This window comes from Babylonia areolata, chromosome 1, assembly GCF_041734735.1.
Source record: "Babylonia areolata isolate BAREFJ2019XMU chromosome 1, ASM4173473v1, whole genome shotgun sequence".
Taxonomy (NCBI): Eukaryota; Metazoa; Mollusca; class Gastropoda; order Neogastropoda; family Buccinidae; genus Babylonia; species Babylonia areolata.
Genome location: NC_134876.1, coordinates 85,133,674 through 85,141,641, shown reverse-complemented (window position 1 = coordinate 85,141,641; position 7,968 = coordinate 85,133,674). Strand labels below are relative to the sequence as shown.

The window sequence follows — 7,968 nt, the reverse complement described above, 5'->3', positions numbered from 1 at the left end:
AGCCACAACCGCTACAGACAACACAAGGGTCGCGCCTCCTTCATTGCAAGCCCGCTTTCCTTTCAGTCGCTCGAGAAATAAATCTGTGATATTCCCCCTGCTCCGGTTCACAGGTCAGCCGCGTGCAGTGCACGCCAGTGCCGCGCGCTAATCATGCTCGTTTAGGGGCCCGCGCGCCCAAAGCCAGCGCTCGCTCACCCACTCTCTCGCTCCGAGAGACTCCCTCTTAGCGTCATGCATATTCATGAGGTTTGGGCCTATTGTGTGAAAGAGCTTATCGAGGTTGTTCCGGTGTGATTGTCGTACTTGACTGAGTGGGCTCATTGTGATCACTCACGGTTTTTGTTGCGAGGGAAAAGGTACTACTCATCAACTGTGTCATTCATCATCTTCACTGGAAACTTGCTGATGTGCATACTGACGAACTCATGGACTTTGTGACATGGTAAGAACAGCCGAGCGGACTGCGTGCGTGTGTGTGAGAGAGTGAGTGGTGTGTGCGTGTGCGTGTTTGGGATGTGTGCGGAGAGTTGTGTGTGTTAGTATCCCCTCCCCAGCTAGTGTGTTTACATTGACAAACTACTTACAAAGTATCAGTTTTAAGCTTTCGGTGGGCTGCTGTTTTTCACGCCATGTTAATAACTTTGTGTTTGTTCTGTCCTCTTATCTCTGCTTGACTTTTTCTCTTCTGTACGCTGGTCACAAAGTGTTTCGAGCATGTGTCAGTGGTGGGGGGTTCTGGGGAAGCATGCTTGGGTTTTATTTAGCAAGCCACGCCGCGTGCGTTGTGGAGGAAGAAATCGAAGAGGGGAATCCCAAACTCTCACCAACTTTGATTTTCCCTCCACTCTCTCAACACAGTGATGGAGGGGGGGGGGGGGGGGGTAAAGGATAGCGTTGGGGTAAAACAGAGAGTTAGTGGACTTTTAACAATGGTTGGTTGGTGCTGAGATTGATTTTCTTGATGCTGGATCTGTTTGGTTTTTTTTCCCTTGGGTTTTGTTGTTGTTGAGAATGTTTCACTCATGACATCGTTTTGTTCATAGATTATATGAGAGGGAAGGGGGGATGGATGGATTGAGAGAGAGAGAGAGAGAGAGAGAGAGAGAGAGAGAGAGAGCTTGCAAGTGTGTGTATATACACAATTTGTGGTGTGCGACAAACAAGACACAGATAAGTGGCACTTACGATCCTAGCTACCAAATGTCGTGAAACAGCTGTTTTTATCGTGGTGGGATGGGAGCAAGCCCCTCATGTGTGCTCTCCTCTTGCATGCAGCTTTCATGAAACCCTGCTGGTCGCGATGTTTTTCTCGTTGGGGAGCAAACTTACTGTCGACATTTGTTCTTTGCAAACGATGTCAGGGAACAGTTTTGGATGACTTGGAAAGGATGTACAGTTCTTATGTCTTTTGCACACATGGTTACATAATTATAATGTGTATATTTATGGGTTGTATCTCTTGGGAGGGGGCTGGGGGGTCATATTCTTGCTGTCCAGTCGACTGTGGGGGCCATGTCATGGGAAGTTCTTGATTGGCTTTGATTGTTGACAAGGGGAGCCTGTCACGTGTGTGTGTGTGTCTGTGTGTGTGTGTGTGTGTGTGTGTGTGTGTTGACACTGTGTTATGGCTGCTGTGTTGAACAGGCAAGGACTTCTGTGGCTGTTTTGTTAACAGTAATAACAGGGAACAGGGACTGCTCTATTAGTGCTGTGAGTGCAGCAAGGATTTTTGACTGCCAGGCAAGTGTTACAACTGCTATGGTGTTGACTGGAGTGTTATGACTGCCAGTGTTATTTTGTTGACCAGGAGCGTCATTACTACTGTGGTGTTGACGACTGTTATGTTTATGGGCAGTGAAAATTTGACTCCTGCTGTGTTGACAGAGTGTATGAAATATGATAGTGAATATTTGACTGGACTGCTGTGTTACTGACAGACAGACTCATCTGGATTGTGCTGTTGACAATGAGTGCTGTTTGTGACTGCAGTGTTGCTTTCAGGGAATATTAACCCCTTGACTGGTGAATGTTGGTGAAATGAGATCAGCAACAGTGTGACATGACTTTGAAGGACAGTCACTACTTACATTTAAATGGTGTCATTGATTTTGCTGAACTAAGGTGATCAATACAATCCAAAAGAGAAAGAAAGTCCTGCTGGAGAATAGTGACTGACCGACACCCTGACCCGAAATCTCAGCCTTATGTCAGTGAGATGACGGCCCTCAAGTGACTTAAGCAGCAGCCAAGGGGTTAAGGGGCTGTTTCAGTGTTTGTGTTCAGTGTTGGCAGGAGTTGTCATGGCTGTTCAGTATGTTAAGAGCAGGACTGCGATAACCAGTGTCCTTTGTTTAAAGTTTGGCACTGGTTTGTTTATCATGCTCCAAAATGGATTAAAATGCTAAGAAATTCTCACCATTTTTACCTAACAGATTATGTGATATGAATATTCCAGTGTGGATTCTAATGCTCATTGCATAGAAATTCTCACCATTTTGACCTAACTGATGTTGTCATGAGAATATAATTTTTCTTCATAGATTAATAGGATGTAGATGAGCACTGGGACGCTCCTTGTTGACATCACAGAACACACAAGCACCATTCTGGTCTTCAACAACAACAACACAGTTGCAGCTTGCGGTTTTGTGTCAACAGCCTGGCAGTCAGAATGCTCCGCATCATCAGCAGAATAATGACTGATTGTATCACCAACCCAGCAGTTGTCGTACTCCCACGGAATGTTACGATTGTGCTGTGGATATGGTGTCATTGCACTGTTGATAAAATCGCTAGCTGCCTGCGTCATGTCAGTTACTCTGTGGATTATTGAATACTGTTCATAACCATGTTTCAAAAGGTGATTAACAAGAGTGAAGAGGTGGTGTTGATGGTCATCTGCTTTAAGGTGTTTCCTTGTTATTGTTGATGAGTTTAATGGACATCAACTGTCAACTTCTTTTCTTTGTTGTTTTTTTTGTTTTTTGTTTTTTTTTTTTTTTTGCTTCCATGACTTCTTATTTTGCTTCCATGACTTGTTACAATAGATGATGGAGCAAAACAAGGGTGGTAATTCCTCCCCTAACAGCTTCTTACAACAAACACAAACTATACGCTTATTGCCAGGCATGGGCAAGATTTTGTTTCATCATGGAATAACCAAACATTTAATGATACATATTATATACGTGTATATTATTCTCTCTAATTAGTCTAAAGGGGTGTTGTTCAAGTCTGCAACAGTAACGAGCTAATATGTACACACTTGTTCAAATTTGTTTACTTGATTTATGTCGCTGCCTGACACTGGGAACGTTTTGCAGTCGTTCCTTCTGCCTAGCCTGCTGTGTACTTTGAAACATGATAGATGCAGGGATTAGTGCAGCTGGAAGTGCAGTTAACCGCAGATATGTGCTAGGGGGACACTGGAGACGAAACCTGATATGTATGTTTCATATGGTCTGTTGTTTCAGAAGAAGAAGAAGAAGAAAAAAAAAAAAAAAAAAGCGGTGAAGTCTCTCTCTGTTTCTGTCGCTCCATTTTTCCCTACAGCCCTCCAGTCCTACATTCACCACCAGGCTCTCCCTTCCTCTTGTCATTACTGATGCTGCATAATTGGTGCTAATTCCTCTTCCTTCAAATCTTTCCTCATTATGGCATTGTAATTATAATTGAGAGAGAGAGAGAGAGAAAGAAAGGGTAAGAAGAGAGAGAGAGAGAGACGAAGTATTTATAGGGATATATCTAGATAAGGTGTTTTGATATAAAGTGTTACTGCAAAGAGAATGAAGATTCTGGCTTGCATGTGCCTATGACATTATGATACTGAATTACTGCATGCAAGTTGTGTTTTACTCTCTCTCTCTCTCTCTCTCTCTCTCTCTCTCTCTCTCTCTCTCTCTCTCTCTCTCTCTCTCTCTCTCTCTCTCTCTCTCTCTCCCTCCCCCTGTGTCTGTCTCCATTTCCAACCCTATCACTCACTGTCTCACTTACTGACTGATCAGCAGGACATCATTAAAAAAATATTAATGATACAGGGATTGATAGCAAAACAAGATTATATCGTTTTAGTGGTGTACGTCACCCATTAATAAATTTAATGGCTGGCTTTCTGCCTCTCTGCACTGTTGTTGCTCATCCCTCTCATTAGTCTCAGTGAATTACCCGTGATTGGCGCACCTCAAACACATGTGTATACAGTTTCTCTCTCTCTCTCTCTCTCTGTCTCTGTCTCTGTCTCTCTCTCTCTCTCTTGGTGTGTAAGTGTGCAACTTCTTTATATATATATATATATATACCTAAATATGTGCGTGCCTGTTTTTTGTTTGCTTTTTGTTTTGTTTTTTGTTGTTGTTTTTCTCAAGGCCTGACTAAGTGCGTTGGGTTACGCTGCTGGTCAGGCATCTGCTTGGCAGATGTGGTGTAGCGTATATATATGGGTTTGTCCAAAACGCAGTGACGCCTTCTTCAGATACTGAAACTGAAACTGTTTTGGGGGGATGGGAGGGGGAGGGAGAGTTATACTAATACTGTGTAATAGAGGGAGAGAGGGAGGGCAGGAATGAAAGTTGCTTAGTTGTAATTTAATTTTTTTTTAATCCTATTCAAAACATGAGGCTGTGAAGTTGATTTTTTTTTTCTTTCTTTTTTTTCTCCTTTTTTTTATAGAGCTCTGGATAAATGCAGTTTCTATCCCGTTCTTGTCCAGTGGAAAGACTCCTTGAGATCCTGTATCTGAATCACTTCCCATCACTATGTGGCATCACTTGTGATGATTGTTACCATCTTCTTCTTCTTCTTCTGCATTCGTAGGCTGCAACTCCCACGTTCACTCGTATAAAGATGAGTAGGAGGAATTTTTGTTTAATGTCCTGTCACACATATCGGTGATTGAAGACATTTTGTTTAAGTATTTATGAATACATCTGAGTATTATCGGTTAGAAGGGGTGGGAGATGTGGATGAATGGAGGGTTAGGGGAAACTGGGCAAATGAGGGTAAAAATGTGGGTGAAATTTGGAAGAAAAACAAAACAAACAACCCCCCCCCTCCCCCTCTATAATTCAGTTACAGGAAATTACTTAAAGGACTTCGTAAAAGAGAAGTCGTTAAACTGACAAGCGAAACAACTGTGTAGGCTTTTACGTGTATGACCATTTTTTAACCCGCCATGTAGGCAGCCATACTCCGCTTTCGGGGGTGTGCATGCTGGGTATGTACTTGTTTCCATAACACACTGAACACTGACATGGATTACAGGATCTTTAACGTGCGTATTTGATCTTCTGCTTGCGTATACACACGGAGGGGGTTCAGGCACTAGCAGGTCTGCACATATGTTGACCTAGGAAATCGTAAAAATCTCCACCCTTTACCCGCCAGGCGCCGTCACCGTGATTAGAACCTGGGACCCTCAGATTGAAAGTCCAACGCTTTAAGTTTAACCATTCGGCTATTGCGCCTGCCAATTGTTTCCATCAGTCATGAAATCACTGGAAGGATGGAAAGAAAGACAGTAAGAGGGGGGAGGTGAGGGTGGGGGATCCTTGATCCTGTACAATCTTTATATTGTGTCGCTTAGGGGGGAGGTGAGGGTGGGGGATCCTTGATCCTGTACAATCTTTATATTGTGTCGCTTAGGGTGGAGGTGAGGGTGGGGGATCCTTGATCCTGTACAATCTTTATATTGTGTCGCTTAGGGGGGAGGTGAGGGTGGGGGATCCTTGATCCTGTACAATCTGTATATTGTGTCGCTTAGGGGGGAGGTGAGGGTGGGGGATCCTTGATCCTGTACAATCTTTATATTGTGTCGCTTAGGGTGGAGGTGAGGGTGGGGGATCCTTGATCCTGAACAATCTTTATATTGTGTCGCTTAGGGGGGAGGTGAGGGCCTAACTTCCAGTCAGGCATTGATCAAAATGGCTTTGTGTCAGTTTAGTGTTGATTCTGCTCAGCAATATTTCAAAACAAAAACAAGAAAGTTTTGATTTAATTAAGCTGTGTGTAAATCAGAGCGTGAACAGGCAGGCACCCAACCAGCCAGCAGATGATACTACTCCCTCACCTCCTCCCTCCTGTCTTTGTCTGTCTGTCTGTCTGGTCTGCCTAGAGATCTCTTTCTTTGCCGGTTTTCTCTGTCTGTCTGTCTCTCACTCTCTCACTCTATCTCTCCTTTCTCTTTCTCCATCTTATTCATGTGTGTCTGTCCTTCGCTGAAGATGTATAATTAATAATCCTTCACTGTCACTACCTCCATCTTTCTTCACTGCTCCCCCCCCCCCCCCGCCCAGCTCCCCTCCACCACCACCACCCCCCTCCCCCCGAACTTTTGACAGTTTTCAGTTACAGACAAATCAGACATTCGCGTCTTTATTTGAGTCATCCACGAGTGAAGAGAGTTGTATGCTGTTGTGGCCATGAAAGTATAATATATGCAGAGCTCTACTAAGATCGTGGGATAAGAGGAGGAGAGGGTGTGGAGGAAGTGGCAGCATGAGAGGCAGATTATTTTTGGATTTTATTTTTTTTTTTTTTTTATTGTCATCCTCGTCTCCTACTCAGAATGTTCACGAGTAAGTGAAGTGAGTATCAAAAAAAGAAGAAGAAAAGAAGAAGAAGATAGTGTGGTGGTTGTGTCTAGAATGACAGTATAACTTCTTTCCCCTTTGCAGCCACCACCACACCAAGATCGCGCGATAAGAGAGGGAGAGAGAGAGAGAGAGTTATAAAAATACCCGGGGGAAAAGATAGGAAAACTCTGTCACACAGTACGAGAAAAGAGAGAGGGAGCACAGAGATCTCAGTAGACAGAGAGAGAAGGGGAGAGGGCAGAGAGAAATAGAGAGAGAGAGAACGAGCTTTACTTCGTTGAGTGTCAGTACTATTTTATAATCGTAAAAAAAAAAAAAAAAAAATAGATAAGTCAGATGAATAGATATTTCAAATACTTAGTGGGAAGGAGAGAGAGAGGGAGCGAAGCCAAACTTGGCACAGCCCTCCTCTCGTCCTCAGAAAGGCAGCAGTGGTGGGTACCCGGGTGACAAGCGAAGTCACCCACTATACTATTAATACCACCATCAGTTGACAAGGTAGTTTTGACCAGCTCAACCCCCTCTGTAGTGGCTGGCCGCTACCAGTAAGTCGTCAAACCCTTCACTTCACGCCAGGTCCATAGGGTCCAACGAAAGTGTCAACATTGGGGCGGCCACTTCCACAACACCTGATAGATAAGACCAACCAGGGTGGTGACTTGAACGGGTCGGAGGGGAAAGCCTGTCAGGGTCACTCAGTGGTGGTTATCGTTTCTCAGTGTTTTATTTTGTGTTATTCTTTCTTTCTTTTCTTTTATTTTTTTCCTTCTCCTCCCCCACCCCATTCCCACCCCCGGACCAAGTAACGTTCGAGAAAAGGGTGAGGCCATCTTAATCACGTGCGTGCGTGTGTTTGTGTGTGTGTGTGTGTGTGTGTGTGTTGTTGGGAGAATGTGTGATAAATTTCTTCTTGTGTCTTGTTTCGTAATACCGAGAGTCTGGGTTTTTTTGTTTTTTTTTTTCCATCTTTACGGTAACGGTAAGTGTTGTAAAAGAGGCGAGCGCGTGAGAGTGCAGCCGCATGCATACACATGCACTCGCACACACTTGCACTCTACACACACACGCTCTCTCTCTCTCTCTCTCTCTCTCACACACACACACACACACACACACACACACACACACACACACACACACACACACACACACACGAATAACAAGAGAGAAGAAGAAGAAGAGAAAAAAAAAAGCAACACCACAGGTAACTAAACTTTCTTCATACCTATTGGCTTGCCCTTTTTCTGCGCCTCCCTCCCATCTCTCTCCCATGTCCCAGACTCCCAGTCCACGCACACAGAAACGCAGACTTACGCAAGCACGCACATTCATAGAACAGAGCAAGAGAGAGAGGGAGAGAGAGAGCGAGAGAACG

General features: G+C 44.2%; 1 protein-coding gene across 1 annotated transcript in view; it reads left to right on the top strand.

Annotated features, from left to right (window-relative positions):
• Positions 1 to 317: 317 nt before the first annotated feature.
• LOC143293932 (zinc finger MIZ domain-containing protein 1-like) overlaps positions 318 to 7,968 on the top strand; it is a 74,441-nt gene continuing 66,790 nt past the window's right edge. Inside the window, exon 1 of the mRNA XM_076605323.1 lies at positions 318 to 445. The gene's annotated coding sequence lies outside the window, so the exon portion shown is untranslated. The remainder of the gene's footprint in view (positions 446 to 7,968) is intronic.